Raw genomic sequence first — 18491 nt, forward strand, 5'->3', positions numbered from 1 at the left:
TGTAAAGCCTTTTTGAAATCGGACAGTGTGGTTAGATAAAGGAGAGTCTTGTCTTTAAAATGGTGTAAAATAGTCATATGTTTGAAAAATTGGAGTTTTTGGATTTTTGAGGAGTTTGTAATTCGCGCCACGCCCTATCATTGGATATTGGAGCAGTGTTCCGCTAGCGGAACGTCTAGATGTAAGAAGTTAACCCTGTTGCCCAAAGCTAACGTTATACGCAGCCAGCTAGCTACATCTGGCTAGTGATGCTCGACCAGACCGAGTTATGTGTTGTGAAGCTAGCCACAATAGTGGAATTTGTGGTTTGCCTTCAAAATCAAAGTACCTCTTTGAAAGTGATGCAGAAGGTTACAATTGGTGGAATCATGCCATATTTAGACTAGATAATGTTAAAAAAGGTTGCAATGTGAAGTGAAATGGGGTATCAGTCTACTCGGTGACACACACGGAACACAACTGTTTAGAGTTTATGCAAATATTAGCATTGTAGCTCTTATTGCGGGACTCTGACGGTGGGAAATCACCTCCCCAGTCAGCCTATTGTGTGTATTGACATTCATATTGCACTGTACAGATTTACCTAAGGATTGGGGATCAATGAAATGTGGTATCAGTCTACTCAATACCCAAGATATTTTTTCCCAATGTCGTCCTCAGATTTATCAGACTCAAACATCCACGTAGTATTGTTTTTCCTCGGGAATAGTGTTTAATAAACACAGGTTGACAATAAATGTGGCTCAATTCAGTTGTTTCAGAGTCAGAGTCTCGCAATAAGAGCTGATACCACATGTCATTGATCCACAATCCATAGGTATCCACAATCCCAATGCAACTCTAAAGTATAATACATCCAGTGTGATTTCAACAGATTTTTGGAAAATGAACAAAATTGTCTTTAGTTTATTTTATATAACAACATTCCAACCTCGTTTAGCATGATCTATTCAATTATGGCATAATTCTACTATTTGTATTCATTTGCATCACTGTCAATGACAAACTTTTCTTTTGAAGGCTAACCACAAAGTCCACTATTGTGGCTAATCCTTATTGTGGCTAGCTTTACATAGATGGGTCCGACCACCATTAATCAAATATGAACGGTCTTATAAATTAGGGTTATTTTAGATGACGACACCTAGCTATATAGTTAGCTAGCTAACTATAGCTACTGAAACAGATTATGTCATTCTGCTATGTTTTTGGGGAAGAACATTGTTTGCAACCATGAGCTAGCTTGCTTTTTTTATCACCAGCACTGCAGGTGCGCGAGACAACTTTACCAGCATCATAGCATACGTATCAATGAATCGTTGTGACATATGAAATATGAGTGATGGTGTAATCAATGTCTAATAACTACGTAAAAAAACTATGAACACATTAAATTATGTGACGTGCAGTCATATTCAGGTTCTGATTGGTCAACAAGCTTATTTGACACATCAAATAGTGTTATTTGACACGCAAAACCCAAACGGTGTTCCATGACAAATCCTGGTTGAGAATAAAACGACTGAACAATGAAACAGCACAGCAAGTAAGCGAAATAAATAGGTTTTGATTATGTTTTACTGGTAATGGGGACATGCGTGAATGCCAACAAAATAACTTTTTGGTCAGTGTGGTGTGTGTGTAACCTTTATTTAACTAGGCAAGTCAGTTAACCTGATATGGATAGGGGGCAGTATTTTCACGGCCGGATGAAAAAACGTACCCGATTTAAACTGGTTACTACTCTTGCCCAGAAACGAGGATATGCATATTATTAGTAGATTTGGATAGAACACACTCTGAAGTTTCTAAAACTGTTTGAATGGTGTCTGTGAGTATAACAGAACTCATATGGCAGGCAAAAACCTGAGAAAATTCCAAGCAGGAAGTGGAAAGTCTGAGAATTGTAGTTCTTTTGATTCTCTATCGAACCTACAGTATCTGTGCTGTTACGTTGCACTTTCTAAGGCTTCCATTGGCTGTCTAAAGCCTTCAGAAAGTGGATTGAGCCTTCTATCTCTGGGAAGAGTATAGGAGCTCAGTTACTGAGTGGTCTGCCTGAGGACAAAGAGATTGGATATGCGCGTTCCCGCGAGCACGCCGTTTTTTCTTTTCCTCCTTGAATGAATACACTATTGTCCGGTTGGAATATTATCGCAATTTTACGTTAAAAATACCATAAACATTTCTTTTAAACATGCTTCTAAGTACGGTAATGGAACATTTTGACTTTTTGTGTCTCGAATTGCGCTCGCGCGTTACCCTTTGGATAGTGACCTGAACGCACGAACAAAACGGAGGTATTTGGACATAATTATGGATTATTTCGAACAAAAACAACATTTCTTGTGGAAGTAGCAGTCCTTGGAGTGCATTCTGACGAAGATCAGCAAAGGTAATACAATATTTCTAATACTAATTCTGAGTTTAGGTTGCCCCGAACTTGGCGGGTGTCTGAATAGCTAGCCTGTGAATATTGAAAAATGTGCTTTCGCCGAAAAGCTATTTTAAAATCTGACACAACGATTGCATAAAGGAGTTCTGTATCTATAATTCTTAAAATAATTGTTATGTATTTTGTCAACGTTTATGATGAGTATTTTTGTAAATTCACCGGAAGTTTTTGGTGGGAATACATTTTCTGAACATCATGCGCCAATGTAAAAAGCTGTTTTTGGATATAAATATGAACTTGATTGAACAAATCATACATGTATTGTATAACATAATGTCCTAGGAGTGTCATCTGATGAAGATCATTATAAGGTTAGTGCTTCATTTAGCTGTGTTTTGGGTTTTATTGACATATATGCTTGCTTGGAAAATGGCTGTGTGGTTATTTTGGTCTATGTACTGTCCTAACATAATCTAATGTTTTGCTTTCGCTGTAAAGCCTTTTTGAAATCGGATAACGTGGTTGGATTCAGGAGAAGTTTATCTTTCAAATGGTGTAAAATAGTCGTATGTTTGAAAAATTGAAATGATTGGATTTGAGGTTTTTGTATTTCGCGCCATGCGATCCCATTGGGTGTTGGCTAGGGGTTCCGCTGGCGAAACGGGGTTCCGCTAGCAGAACGCCTAGATGTAAGAGGTTTTAAGAACAAATTCTTATTTACAGTGACGGCCTACCCCGGACAATGCTGGGCCAATTGTGCGCCGCCCAATGGGACACCCAATCACGGCCGGATGTGATACAGCCTGGATTCGAACCAGGGACTGTAGAGATGTCTCTTGCACTGAGATGCAGTGCCTTAGACCGTTGCGTCCTTGTGTGTTTTCACTATTTAACTGTACTAGAATGCTTAAAAGCCTGCTAAAATGTAAAATATCGGTTATCATTTTTTATAAAAAAATGTAACAAGGAAGATATTGGATATCGGTATCGGCCAAAAATGTCATATCGGTGCATCACTAGTTGAAACATTACCAGATTTTTTTCTAATTAGTGATTACCATTATGTTATACATTTGAAACCCAACCCATGCTTAATCCACTAAAATATGTCACATTCAATTTTTTTAAAAAAGGTCTTAACGGCCTGGTTAAGAGGAAAATAAATTAAAGGCTGACATTGTGTTCTTACAAGAAACACAACTTACAGCAAGGAAACATTAGAAATGAAAGAGGAAATGGGTGGGACAACTTTTTGCATCCTCTCAATTTTGATGAATAGACATCCTTTTGTATCCGCAGGTTTGTTTTGTTGCAGGAGCATATATATTTGGAGTCTTGAACCCAATTGAATATTTATGCTCCTAACTTCGATGACCATATGTTTATTCAGAATGTATTCCTTCAGATTGCTCAAGCACCACCAGGCTGGCTACTGGCTGGAGGAGATGTAAATATTTGTTTAGATACAGTTCTTGATAGGACATCTGATAAACCCACTCCTCTTACCAAAGCCGCCAAGCTCACCCTGTCATTCATAAAGGATCTCAATTCACTAGACGTCTGGAGACAGATGCACCCACAGGATAGGGACTACTCTTTTCATTAACACCCACACGCATAGAAACTTTTTTGCAATAAAAAACATTTTCATAAAGTGTTAGATACCAATTATCTCCCCAGATTGCTTAGTAACCATTCTCCTCTGGTATTATCAATCTCCATCCCTACCAAGGTAAATGGAGCATATAGATGGAAACTAAATTCTTCTCTCCTGAAGCAACCTGAATTTTGTACATTCATCAAAGAGCAGATCAATATTTTTACTTTGACAAACAAACCCTCCGCTCCTGACAGTTTCGTTCTTTGGGATGCATTGAAAGCCGATCTGAGGGGATAAATCATTGCCTATACTAAAGGGTTGAAGAGAAAATAAGGGGCCAAACTAAAATGTCCTTGAATCTTAAAATGCTATACAGTTATATTTTTTTCTTCACCCAGGCTCTTGGTAAATAAAAAACTGAAACATAATACCCGGAACACATATAAAGCTGAGAGGGTCATTACTAAATCAAAACAGCATTGCTACAAACTTGGAGAGAAAGCACACAAAGTATTGGCATGGCAACTGAAAGCAGAGGAAAGTAAGAGGACAATTAATGCTATCGAAACTCTTACTAAACTGTAATATCTTTCAACCGTACTGAAATGAATGATACTTTTAAGAAATACTATCAGGACCTCTATACTTCCCAATCAAGCAATGATCTATCAGAGATCGACTCTTTTCTCTCCTCTCTCAACCTCCCATGCCTGTCAGAGGAAGACAGAGAACGCCTGAGTGAACAGTTCTCAGTCCCTGAATTGTTGGAGGCCATTAAATCTTTACCTTTTAATAAATCTCCTGGGGAGGATGCCTTCCCCCCAGAGTTCTATAAATAATTTAAGGACCTGTTGGTACCCTACCTTATGGAGGTACTTAAAAAAAAGCTGGGGAGGACTGCTTTCCAGAGTCTCTCAAAAGCTGTGATTACAGTAATTCAGAAGGGAAAAACCTGCTAAAGTGCACCTCCTATAGACCACTCTCTCGCCTTAATACAACTGTAAACAGATCACCAAGATGCTATCAAAAAGACTGGAGTCATTGCTCCCTCTGCTGGCCAACCCAGATCAGACTGGCTTCATAATTACCTAGTGTCGCCATCTCCCTCAACGCCGAAAAGGCCTTTGATAGGGTTGAATGGCCATATCGCTTTCGCGTTTTGGAAAGGTTCGGTTTAGGAACCATGTTTGTAAACTTGATAAAAATCACTCTGCAAAATGTCCTGAAGCTAGGATTGCTACAAACAGGATTACTTTCTCCTCTCTATAGGAGGAACAGACAGGGTTGCCCTGTTAGCTCCCACCTCTTCGACCCTCGCCATCGAACCATTGACTGAAGCCATTAGAACATGCCCTTACAAGTTCTACCCTGGTATCTCTTCCCTATGTTTTAGATGTGGCTCAGATGAAGGAACCTTCCTCCTTTCCACTTGGCAGTGTTCAAAGCTACACAGTTTCTGGGAAGGGGTATCCAATACTATATCTTCAATTCATGGGGCTGCATTCCCTGTAGACCCCAGAGGTCTGTCTACTGGGTAACTTTACTAATTCCAACCTTAGGCAAAATCAATGCTATAAAGCTAACAGAAATCTTACTAGCAATTGCCAAGAAAAGTATTGACTTGAAATGGAAATCAGATCGCCACATTGCATTTAGCAGGGGGATAGCTGAAGTTAATAGTCGTATCCCACTGGAGAAAATGACTTACTAATTAAAATGACATTTTACAGAATTTGGCAATCCTTTATTGATTATATGTGGAATCTCCCCTCACATCACATTGATTGCATCTCTGTATAATCATGTAATGTTTCACACTTAATGTATAATATGTAGCCTACTGCAAGTGATCATATGATCCAATGTCTCATCTTTTTTAATTCATTTTAATTTGTCTGTTGTCTCGTAAGGTTAATGTCACTTTGTTATATTGTTGTCTAATGTACATGTTTTGGTTTAGGAAAAAAGTGAATAAATATATAAAAGAAACTGCATGATCAATTACACAGGCGCTCCTTCTGCTGGGGACAATACAAGTCCACTCAAATGTGCAGTTTTGTCACACAATACAATGCCAAAGATGTCTCAAGTTGAGGGAGCGTGCAATTGTCATGCTGACTGCAGGAATGTCCAGACCACAACCGCAGACCACGTGTAACCACGCCAGCCCAGGACCTCCAAATCCGGCTTCTTCACCTGCGGGATCGTCTGAGACCAGCCACCCGGACAGCTGATGAAACTGTGGGTTTGCACAACTGAAGAATTTCTGCACAAACTGCCAGACAGTCTCAGGGAAGCTCATCTGCGTGCTCATCATCCTCACCAGGATCTTGACCTGACTGCAGTTCAGCGTCGTAACTGACTTCAGTGGGCAAATGCTCACCTTCGATGGCCACTGGCACGCTGGAGGAGTGTGCTCATCACAGATGAATCCCGGTTTAAACTGTACCGGGCAGATGGCAAACAGCATGTGTGGCTTCGTGTGGGCGAGCGGCTTGCTGATGTCAACGTTGTGAACAGAGTGCGCCATGGTGGCGGTGGGGTTATGGTATGGGCAGGCATAAGCTACGGACAACGAACACAATTGCATTTTATCAATGGCAATTTAAATGCACAGAGATACTGTGATGAGATGCTGAGGCCCATTGTCGTGCCATTCATCCGCCACCATCAACTTATGTTTCAGCAAAATAATGCACGCCCCCTTGTCACAAGGATCTGTACATAATTCCTGGAAGCTGAAAATGTCCCAATTCTTCTGTGGTCTGCATACTCACTAGACATTGTGCATGTTTGGGATGCTCTGGATTGACGTATACAACAGCATGTTCCAGTTCCTGCAACTTTGCACAGCCATTGAAAAAGAGTGGGTCAGCATTCCACAGGCCACAATCAACAGCCTGATCAACTCTGTGAAGAAGATGTGTTGCACTGCAAATACTGTCTGGTTTTCTGATCCACTCCCCTACTTTTTTCCTAAGAAATAAAACATGTTCCTTCTTCAGAAGTTCCAGCTAGGCAGGCTAACATTAGTTAGCTAATTAATTTTCTAGCTATCATACAGTAGGTGTATATTAATAATTATATAGTTAATATAAGTAGACATGCAACCATAATTGACTGTAGAGCATATAAAGCACCCACAAGCTAACGGTGAGTGAAAACACAATCATCGCGGGATGACAAATTTCCAGCCAAGGGCAGTCCATTTAAAAATCATTCCTTCCTCCCTCACCCGGCAAGTGTATACTCGTCAGACGTCATCAGAAGTGTCCCCTTAATTTGAGGGCTGCGGGGAGAGGGTGCGTCTGTTAAGTGTTTGGAATGCAGCCAAAGTCTTCACTATATTCCATAAACAATGTAAACTATGCTTTGGTTCTATTATTGCTCACATAATTTCTATTTGGCACAGAACTGAAAAACAATTTAACTGGGAATCAAAATGGCATGCCTTATGAACTGGAGGGTGGCTTTTTGCATCCCCCAATTGTCGATATTATGGCCAGTAATGGTTTGAGAAAATTCCAAAATTTGAAAGATAAAGTGCTTTCGGAAAGTATTCAGACCCCTTCCCTTTTTCCACATTCTGCTATGTTACAGCCATATTCTAGAATTGATTTAATTGTTTTCCCCCCCCCTCAATCTACACACAATACCCCCGTAATGAAGCAAAAACATTTATTTTTTTTGTTTGCAAATGTATTGAATATAAAACAGAAATATCACATTAATATCAAATTAACATAAGTATTCAGACCCTTTGCTCAGTACTTTGTTGAAGCACCTTTTGCAGCCTTGAGTCTTCTTGGGTATGGCGCTACAGGCTTCTCCCATTCTTCTCAAGCTGACAGGTTGGATGGGGAGGGTCGCTGCACAGCTATTTACAGGTCTCTCCAGAGATGTTCAGGTTCAAGTCCGGGCTCTGGCTGGGCCACTCAAGGACATTGAGACTTGTTCCGAAGCTATCTTGCCCCAGTCTGAGGTCCTGAGCAGGTTACCATCAAGGATCTCTCAGTACTTTTCTCCGTTCATCTTTCCCTCGATCCTGACTAGTCTCCCAGTCCCTGCCACTGAAAAACATCCCCACAGCATGATGCTGCCACCACCATGCTTCATGATGGGGATGGTGCCAGCTTTCCTCCCGATGTGACGCTTGGCATTCAGGCCTAAGTGTTCAATCTTGGTTTCATCAGACCAGAGAATCTTGTTTGTCATGGTCTGAGAGTCCTTTAGGTGCCTTTTGCAAACTTCAAGCGGGCTGTCATGTGCCTTTTACTGAGGAGTGTCTTTCGTCTGGCCACAAAGTCCTGATTGATGGAGTGCTGCAGAGATGGTTGTCCTTCTGGAAAGTTCTCCTATCTTCACAGAGGAACTCAGGTGCTATGTCAGAGTGACCATCGGGTTTTTGGTCACCTCCCTGACCAAGGCCCTTCTCCCCCGATTGCTCAGTTTGGCTGGGCAGCCAGCTCTAGGAAATGTCTTGGGGGTTCCAAACTTCTTCCATTTAAGAATGATGGAGGCCACTGTGTTCTTGGGGACCTTCAATGCTGCAGACATTTGTTGGTACCCTTCCCCAGATCTGTGCCTTGACACAATCCTGTCTTGGAGCTCTATGGACAATTCCTTCAACCTCATGGCTTGGTTTTTGCTCTGACATGCACGGTCAACTGTGGGACCTTATATAGACAGGTGTGTGACTTTCCAAAGCATGTCCAATCAATTGAATTTACCACAGGTGGACTCCAATCAAGTTGTAGAAACATCTCAAGGATGATCAATGGAAACAGGATGCACCTGAGCTCAATTTCAAGTCTCATAGCAAAGGGTCTGAATACTTTTTTTTCTCTTTAATACATTTGCAAACATTTCTAAAAACATGTTTTCGCCTTACAAATATGGGGTATTGTGTGTAGATTGATGAGAAATGTTTTATATTCTAAAATGTAGTGTCTAACATAACAAAATGTGGAGAAAGTGAAGTGGTCTGAATACTTTCCAAATGCACGGTACATGGAAATCCTTTTTTTATACTGTATTTTCTCACCGCCCTTACATATTTTATTAATCAAATGTTCTTGTGTTAAACATTGTAATGTTCAAATACCTATCACACTATACATTTAGTAATGACAGGATGCATTTGAATCTTCACATGCAGTAAAACTTTCATATGACTTCAACTATTTTAGCGATTTGAGTGGAAAATAAATTCACACAAAAAACAACGATAGTAGTAATGAAAAAGAAAGCACTTCTAATATCCTAATTCACACCATAGTCTGAAATTGCAGGATAACTTTTCTTTCACATTGATTTCGACAAAAAATGTAATGGATTGGTGTTTCAGCATTGACTCAATGAAGAGTTCGTTGTTCGCTGGGATATCCACCTGTGACATGCACACAGTTACAAGCCTGGCTTGAGTTAGCAGAAGGTACAGGATCAATATTCACCTCCCTAAAATGGATGAAGCCTGAGGGGAATGTGAAGCTAACTAAAGCTGGCTAACTTTAGAAAATCCTGCACAGATTTAGCTAGCGTCGTAGTATACCCCTCAGGTCTTTGATAGCACCTTGATTAATTTCTCGGACATCATGAACCGTTATGCGAGTGGTGTAACATGGCCATAAAATAAACAAATAAATGACATTTGCTATTAACAAAAATGATTTATAGAGCGCTAGTAAGTCAGACAAAATTGTCTTAATGTGCAATATTATCCCCATTATACTGTAATTGACATTTGTCTCTATTTGCAGGTGGAAATGTGACATGTACCATCTTTAACTTTGTCAAGAAAAACTCAGAGCTCTATGAAGGGTGTGCTATGGGGAAGGCATGCATAGCGTGCATACACACCTGACACCGAGTCACAGTTTCCCCGTTGGTGAAACAGCTAGCTAGTGTGCACAGGTTATGCAACTAGGAATCACTCAAATAAAGTCATTCATTTTGAAACGTATCCTAATCATTTTAATTAAAAGGGTATATCTTTGTCACTGATACAAATATCTACATACAACCATAGAAATGGTTACTGTGCTTTTGCTAGTTGCTATCAAATCAGGTATGGCAATCAATTATGTAATGTATGTATCATGAGAGCTAGGCTTGTTAATGTAAGGATATAATAACATGGGGCTTCACGGCATATCAATGAGTGGATGCCATGGGCCATTAATAACAAAAACTGGTCAAAGAAATGAGAATAATCCTTGACTTTGAAAATATGGGATGGATTGCAGGCATACTTACTTAGGCACAGACTATGGAAATGCTGTATCTGAAAGATGAAGATGAATCTGTCAGTCAGGCTTTTTCATGCGATGATGATGACCTATAAAATACAAGACACTTCTCTCAGTCAAGCGATTCATTTGCAATGCTTGGTTAATGCACCAAACAACCACAGAGGCTAGCGTTCTAGTTGTATTCTTCAGCAGGCATAGTAAACATGCGAATTACTCATCACTGTAACAATAACTTAAAACGTGTGTATAGTCAAGTCTTCGATATGTGATAAAGCTTCAAACTATGGTGGGACATTATTTGTTGTTGATGAAGTAGTGTCGATCTTAAATTCGTGCAGCCTATCGGACATAAATGCACTTCCAGAAACGTTGACAACTATGGAGTAATTAACGTTCAGTACACAATAAAATACGCAATATATGGTATATATAGATCAGTAGAGATGATATACTACAGTATTGCAGCGGTTGTTTTCAGGTAAACCCGGTGCTGCCTGCAAACCCGATTAGGCTGTCACGGAATCAATAAAAGTGTACCCACGGTAAACATTCTATGAATATCAGTTTATACTAATTGATTAATAATGTTTTGTTGATCTAGCCCAACGTTCTTTATATTAAGCTCAAATGTGCATATTCGTGCCAAATGTCGATCTAGGGTCTGACATGACAGACAAGCGAATGAGAGTCCATCTTGCTTTGGTGAAAATATCACTCCTGTCAAACTCATATGCATTCATTGAAAAAGGTATTCCACATGTACAAATCGTCACCTTCCATTACTTAAACTAGGGATTTTCCGTCCAGAAAATTGCGGCAAACCGTTTGATGTGCATGGTCTCCATGTCCTACCAGTTACTAGGAATAAAAGTAGCTTGTTAGCTTGCTAGCTCTCAAACGCGAATTGCTCCAGTCCGTCCGCTGAACGTGTCATTATGCAAAACATGCAATGGGTCCAGAAGCCCACGAGCCACTAAGTGACAAGCATCCATGGAATTGTAAGCAAACTTCACTCATTTGATGGTTTTCACGCATTCGGACACTGCCATCATTCGCATAGTAACAATGTAGCCGTGCATTTCATGGGGGAAGTGCTCCAGCTTAGCCATGTCGTACATGTTGTCTCGGGCTTTTTGCATAGTCGTTTTTTTTTTTTACAGAACAGTGACTTAAAATGTACACCAAACGCCTTCGATGAATGGAATTCACGATTAAAACAACAAGTTTATAAATGAAAGCCCCTAGTATACATACAATAATTCACGAAAAACAAAAAAGCACCACACTGACCACTTCCAGAGCAGCGATAACCAGCACAGATCTCACACTGGATGACTGAGTCATTTTGGGGAAAACGACAGGGATATTTATAACGGATAAAATACCAACAAGTTCTCTGTCATGACGGCATATACATATTAAAACATACCTCAAATACCCAGCTCGAATACAAGGGCCCTCTCATCCCCGCCAGCGTCCTTCTTAAAACTTATTGACACATAACAGTTCGGCACTGGCTGTACAATAACACAAATAGGAACACTTCACCGGATAAACGCTACAGTCAGCGCGAGGCGCAACACAACGATCCGAAATCACCAAACTAACAATGACAATTCTAGAATTCTATCGAAATAAGATAAATTATCATTTACATTAGGTCGCAGTACTTTCGTTTTCCTCGGACAAATGTATACTCGTGTCTAATCTACCCTCCCCCGTTCGCAAAGTATTCTTGCGTAGCCTTGTGCAGTAGGCTATGATGTTCATAGCCAGTACTGGCCTAGCCATTTCATCATAAACTATTCCGATTCTGGCCTTACAGCACACATATTTTAAACAAACTTTGTTCTTGCAACGTTTTTGAAATAGGTCACTGAAAAGATGTGACTGGAGAGAAACTGATGACTGTATTAAGCAGAAAGCCATGCCTGTGTCTCAGTCGTGTGGGACTACTTAATATTAGCTTCCTGGGTGTTGCGTTACTGTAGGGATCGGAGTGTTTGGAAAATAAAGTGTAACAGTAAACGTATGCCAGCACTCACCCGCAACAGGCCACCCAGAATGTAAAGCAAGCTAAGTAAGTAAATGGTGGTGCTCCAACTGAGCCGTTGTCCACCTCATTCACCCTCTCTTAGTGTGCTTCTTTGATCAGAACAGTTTTTGCAACACACAGTACTGTACATGCAGAGTGAACATATCCTTATCATGTAAGGCTGGTCGTGATTGGACGATAGTTTGAGCGACAGCCCGAATCAACCACACAGAGAGAACATTACAGTTGTGTATTGTTCTGAGACAGCAAGATTAATATAACGTCTTCATAATGTTCAGGACATGTACAGTTACACAGCATAACCAGGTACTGTTGAGCGATAAAAAAAATGCACAGAAGGTCATACTTTTAAATGCAGATGTAATCAGAATGTAAATTAAATGTACACCGTATAAGCATGAATAACGGCACATAAAAATTGACAGTACAGGCAGCTATTATGTTTCATGGGATAAGCCCTTCAAGTCACATGTTTAATTACGATCATTAATTTAATGAAAAAAGTCAAAGTTTCCTTTTCAGACATGAATTCTCCATGCAGTGCTTTCAGAAAGAATTCACACCCATTTACTTTTTACACATTTTGGTGTGTTACAAGATGGTATTAACATGGATTCAATTATAAAAAAAAAAAGTGTCAACGATCTACACAAAATACTCTGTAATGTCTAAGTGGATGAAAAATTCTATAATTTGTAAAAAAGTAATGAAAAATAAAACACTATATCTTGATTAGATAAGTATTCGACCCCGAGCCAATACATGTTAGAATGACCTTTGGCAGCGATTACAGCTGTGAATCTTTCTGGGCAGGTCTCTGAGCTTTACACACCTGGATTGTACGATATTTTCTAATTATTCTTTTAAAATGTCTTCAAGCTCTGTCAAATTGGTTGTTGATCATTGCTAGACAGCCATTTTCAAGTCTTGATTTTCAAGCCAATTTAAGTCAAAACTGTAACTAAGGCCGCTCGGAACATTCCATTTTGTCTTGGTAAGCAACTCCAGTGTATATTTGGCCTTGTGTTTTAGGTTATTGTCCTGCTAAAAGGTGAATTTATCTCTCCGTGTGTTTTGGAAAGCATACTGAACCAGGTTTTCCTCTAGGATTTTGCCTTTGTTTTGCTCTATTCTGTTTCTTTTTATCCTAAAAAATCCCTAGTCCATGCCGATGCCAAGCATACCCATAACATGATGCAGCCACCACCAATACAAATACATTTACATTACATTTTACATTTTAGTCATTTAGCAGACGCTCTTATCCAGAGCGACTTACAGTAGTGAATACATACATTTCTTTTTTTTTGTACTGGCCCCCCGTGGGAATCGAACCCACAACCCTGGCGTTGCACACACCATGTTGGCGTTGCAAACACCATGCTCTACCAACTGAGCCACAAATACAAAACCAGTTATTGAGTGTAAGGGGGCAATAACTTTTTCACACAGGGGCATTCAGTGTTGCATAACATTGTTAATTATACAAATTAAATAAGTATCAATATGTTGTGTTATTTGTTCACTCAGGTTCCCTTTATCTAATATTAGGTTTGATTGAAGATCCGATAACATTCAGTGTCCAAAATATGCAAAAATAGAGTTAATCATGAAGGGGCAAATACTCGCAGCACTGTACTGTATATACCCACTCACTCACACACACTACATTAACACTCACAGAAAACCCACACACATTCACATACACTGCATACGCACACACACACGCATACCAACACAACACAGACATAGGCGCACACACTTTCACACTCATCATATGCTGCTGCTACTGTTCTGTATTCTTACTCTTATTATCTTTCCTAATGCCTTGTCACTTTACCCTGCCTTTACGTACATATCTACCTCAAATAGCTCGTACCTCTGCACATTGATCTGGTATTGGTACTCCCTGTATATAGTTAAATTATTTATTATGTGTATTATATGTATTTTATTCCTCTTGTTACTTATTATTATTATTATTATTTTACACTGTATTGTTTGGAATGGCTCATAAGCAAGTATTTCATGGTAAAGTTTACACCTGTTGTATTCAGCGCAAGTGACAAATAAAATTTGATTTGATTTTGGCAATAAAGTATGTAGGGCCATACATATTTTATTAAAACCTCTTAAGGCTAGGGGGCAGTGTTCTAAAGTTCGGATGACTGACGTGCCCAAAGTAAACTGCCTGTTACTCAGGCCCAGAAGCTAGGATATGCATATAATTGGTAGCATTGGATAGAAAACACTCTGAAGTTTCTAAAACTGTTAAAATAATGTCTGTGATTATAACAGAACTGATATGGTAGGTGAAAATCTGAGGAAAATCCATCCTTAATTTTTTTTTTTAGGTCACAGGCCATTTCAATGCTAGCCTATGGGATATACAAATAAATGGGACCCAGATTAAATTTTTTGGAAGTGAGGCAAGCGAGCAAATAAAAAATAAAATAGTTGACCCTTTTGTTTAAATACTGTAGCAACCTTAGTTCAACATCTAGCGACCGAATCAAGAGATGTTAGCCTTTCGGGAGGCTAAAAGAGGCATAGTTCAACCATAGGAAGTTGTGTATCATTATTTTTGCTATAATCGTGACATTTTTCCAGTAAAACTTTTTCTGATAATTTTTTTTGGATTACATTTGCATGGCCTAACTAAACCTTGTCCAAGCCAGTGTAACCGATGTGAAATGGCTAGTTAGTTAGCGGTGGTGCGTGCTAATAGCGTTTCAATTGGTGACGTCACTCGCTCTGAGACTTGAAGTAGGGTTTCCCCTTGCGTTGCAAGGGCCGCAGCTTTTGTGGCGCGATGGGTAACGATGCTTTGTGGGGTGTCAGTTGTTGATTTGTGCAAGGGTCCCTGGTTCGAGCCCAGGTTGGGGCGAAGAGAGGGACGGAACCTACACAGTTACATTGATGCTGTTGACCCGGATCATTGGTTGCTGCGGAAAAGGAGGAGGTCAAAAGGGGGGTGAGTGTAACCGATGTTAAATGGCTAGTTAGTTAGCGGTGGTGCGCGCTAATAGCGTTTCAATCAGTGACGTCACTCGCTCTGAGACCTGAAGTGGTTGTTCCCCTTGCGTTGCAAGGGCCGCGGCTTTTGTGGCGCGATGGGTAACAATGCTTCGTGGGTGTCAGTTGTTGATGTGTGCAAGGGTCCCTGGTTCGAGCCCAGGTTGGGGCGAAGAGAGGGACAGAACCTACACTGTTACACCAGTATGGCCCATAGGGCAGGATCTCCTGTTTCTGTAGTATGAGGCAGCTTGTTGTACAATTACACACCCTAGACAGGATGCTAGCTTGTTGCAGGGCATTAGTCTGTGGCAATACAGAGACTCATGAAAATGGATACATATTCACCATTGTCTGTCAAAAGTTGAACTATTGTAAACTTTTTTGGGTGAGTTGCATGCACACAAAGGCCAATGGACAATTATCTCCAAAACCTTTGTCTCAATCTCAATTTTCTTTACAAAAACTCTCTGGCAGTAGCCAAGCAGAGAGGAAGTCATTGGTATTTCTCGACTGGGGATTGAACCCCCAACCTTCCAATCTCAGGGCAAACACTAGCCACACGGTCAACGAGATTCAGAGACCCTATCTACCCATGACAGTTACGTGCGCTGAGACATCTGAGCACAGAGTTCGCTTTTAAATTACATAGTAGCTACCAAAATATTGGCTACTAAAAGCATATACAGTGGCTGACGTCATCACCATTCCGCCCACCTGTGTTTTGGGAGCGAGAGGCGCCTTTCCATGAGTTAAAGACATACGTCCTAACGTGAGGAAAGTGTTTGCATGGCCTCAAAAATGCTAGCCAGCTAATTTTTGAAGAACACATTTTTTTGGGGTTAAAGGATGTAGATGGTTCTGCTAATCCATTGCATTTAGCTTTTATAGCAGCCTTGCTGGCTAGCTACACTAGTTAGCTACTGCAATAAGTTCTTGAGTCATCGTAATATTACCTTTGCCACAGTTTCCAGAATGCTCACTGGCACATAAAAAAAGTGTAGACACGCTGGTGCATTTGGAATTCCATGATCAGAATACAAGGGCTGCATTAACTTTCACACACAGCCAGGGTTGGGTAGGTTACTTTCTAAATGTAATCCACTACAATTACTAGTTACCTGGCCAAAATTGTAATCAGTAACGTAACTTTTGGATTACCCAAACTCAGTAACATAATCTGATTACATTCCATTAGTTTTAGATTACTTTCCCCTTAAGAGGCATTGAAGACAAAAATGTATGTTACCAATTGAACGACATCTATTGCAGGATAAATCAATGTTAAAGTTTACATAGCTAGCCATATATGGATGTATCATTTTACTTTATGGGTTGGTTGTGTAGGCTTCTTCTAACCCATCGCATTTTACTATAAATAATATAGTAGGAAACAGCAGAGGGAGCATCCCCCTGTCTACATCGACGGGACAGCAGTGGAGAAGGTGTAAAGTTTTAAGTTCTGCTGACTACATACAGACTCGAAATCATTGGCCACTTTAATAAATGGATCACTAGTCACTTTAATAATGCCACTTTAATAATGTTTACGTATCTTACATACTCATCTCATATGTCTATACTATATTTTATGCTATCTCTTGCATCTTGCCTATGCCGCTCGGTCATCGCTCATCCATATATTTATATGTATATATTCTTATTCCATCCCTTTAGATTTGTGTGTATTAGGTAGTTGTTGCCAGAATTGTTAGATTACTTGTTAGATATTACTGCACTGTCGGAACTAGAAGCACAAGCATTTCGCTACACTCGCATTAACATTTGCAGACCATGTGTATGTGACCAATACAATTTGATTTGATTTTGAATAATACGATTAAATTATATCTTTACATTATAAACCAAAGTCTATCAGAATTCCAGACATTCCAATAAATGTTATAGCCCTTGGTCTTCAAGAATAGAACTTGGAAATATGGAATATATATATATATATATATATATATATATATATATATATTAATATATATTATAAAGTCCAAAAATTGATGTAGCAATTGGAGATTGCACCTTTTAAGTCTATCAAAAGTGTGCAAGTTTGAGCATGAGTCCATTAGAACTATGGATTCTTTTTTATCAGCATGAATTAGATTGAGCAATAAAAGCCACACTTTTATTCCATAGTCTTGGATCCGCACTATGCAGCTACTGCAAGAGCGCATTTTTCACTCTATGTTCACAGGTTTCAAAAACAATGATTGATAGGCAGCTTAAACTTCTTGAATTCAACCATTATTGGGTTCAAATACACATTTCGATTTGTGAGCAGCCATCCACAACAACCACAATCCGTAATGTGCAAATAACTAAATGGGAGAGCAGCAGTGTGATTCACGTCAATGCGCTATGTAGATATCAATAATAAATTATATCCATATAGACTACACCACTGCTGTCATCCTGACCTCAAGCGTTTATTCAAGTTGAATAATCTTTGGATACCGACAGCAGTCGTACCATTGGAAGACATATCTTGGACTGTAGCCTACAAAAGCCTATTCCTGGTATTTTCCAGCGATCCATCAAACACATTTGGTGTGTCGTCACATATATACATATATTCATGATCATTTGAATGTCATTGAGAAAACGGAGAAGTCAAAGATTTTTTTTGCAAACATCCTTTCTGAATTTAAATGTAATCCTCAAAGTAATCATCTAGTTTTTCAAAAGTATCTGTAATCTGAATGCAATATTTCAGCTGGTAACGTAACGGATTACAGTTGTTTTTGTAATCCCTTACATGTAATGGATTACATGTAATCTGTTACTCCCCAACCCTGCACACAGCCATATAGGCTACTAGAAATATTTATATATTTTCATGTGTTGTAGCCTGGACTTGTCTACATCTCTTGAATTAAAGTCTTTGTGTAGCCAATGTGGAAGAGCTAGCTAGTTAGCTGTGTGTGGGCTAGTAGCATCCATTGGTGACATCTGAATACTTTCCGAATGCGCTGTATATTTACCTCTACCACTAGGGGGAGACATTCGGAGCGCTACAACAAAAGGGGTTGTGAACTATCTTCCTCATACAAAGAAGCCATTCAAAAGCAGCTAAGTCTCAGTTGTCTTCATTTATCGTATTTTCAGGTAGAATTATTATCATTGGTTATCCGTCTCTGGGTGGTAAAATGAAAGACGAGAAAC

The 18491-nt window shown here is 39.6% G+C and overlaps 1 protein-coding gene across 1 annotated transcript in view; it reads right to left on the bottom strand.

The window, feature by feature from the left end:
* LOC106603655 (HMG box transcription factor BBX-like) overlaps nucleotides 1-12112 on the bottom strand; it is a 42099-nt gene extending 29987 nt beyond the window's left edge. The window contains 2 exon segments of the mRNA XM_014197576.2: nucleotides 10251-10332; nucleotides 11676-12112. The gene's annotated coding sequence lies outside the window, so the exon portion shown is untranslated.
* Nucleotides 12113-18491: the final 6379 nt, after the last annotated feature.

Source organism: Salmo salar, chromosome ssa04 (genome assembly GCF_905237065.1).
Source record: "Salmo salar chromosome ssa04, Ssal_v3.1, whole genome shotgun sequence".
Taxonomy (NCBI): domain Eukaryota; kingdom Metazoa; phylum Chordata; class Actinopteri; order Salmoniformes; family Salmonidae; genus Salmo; species Salmo salar.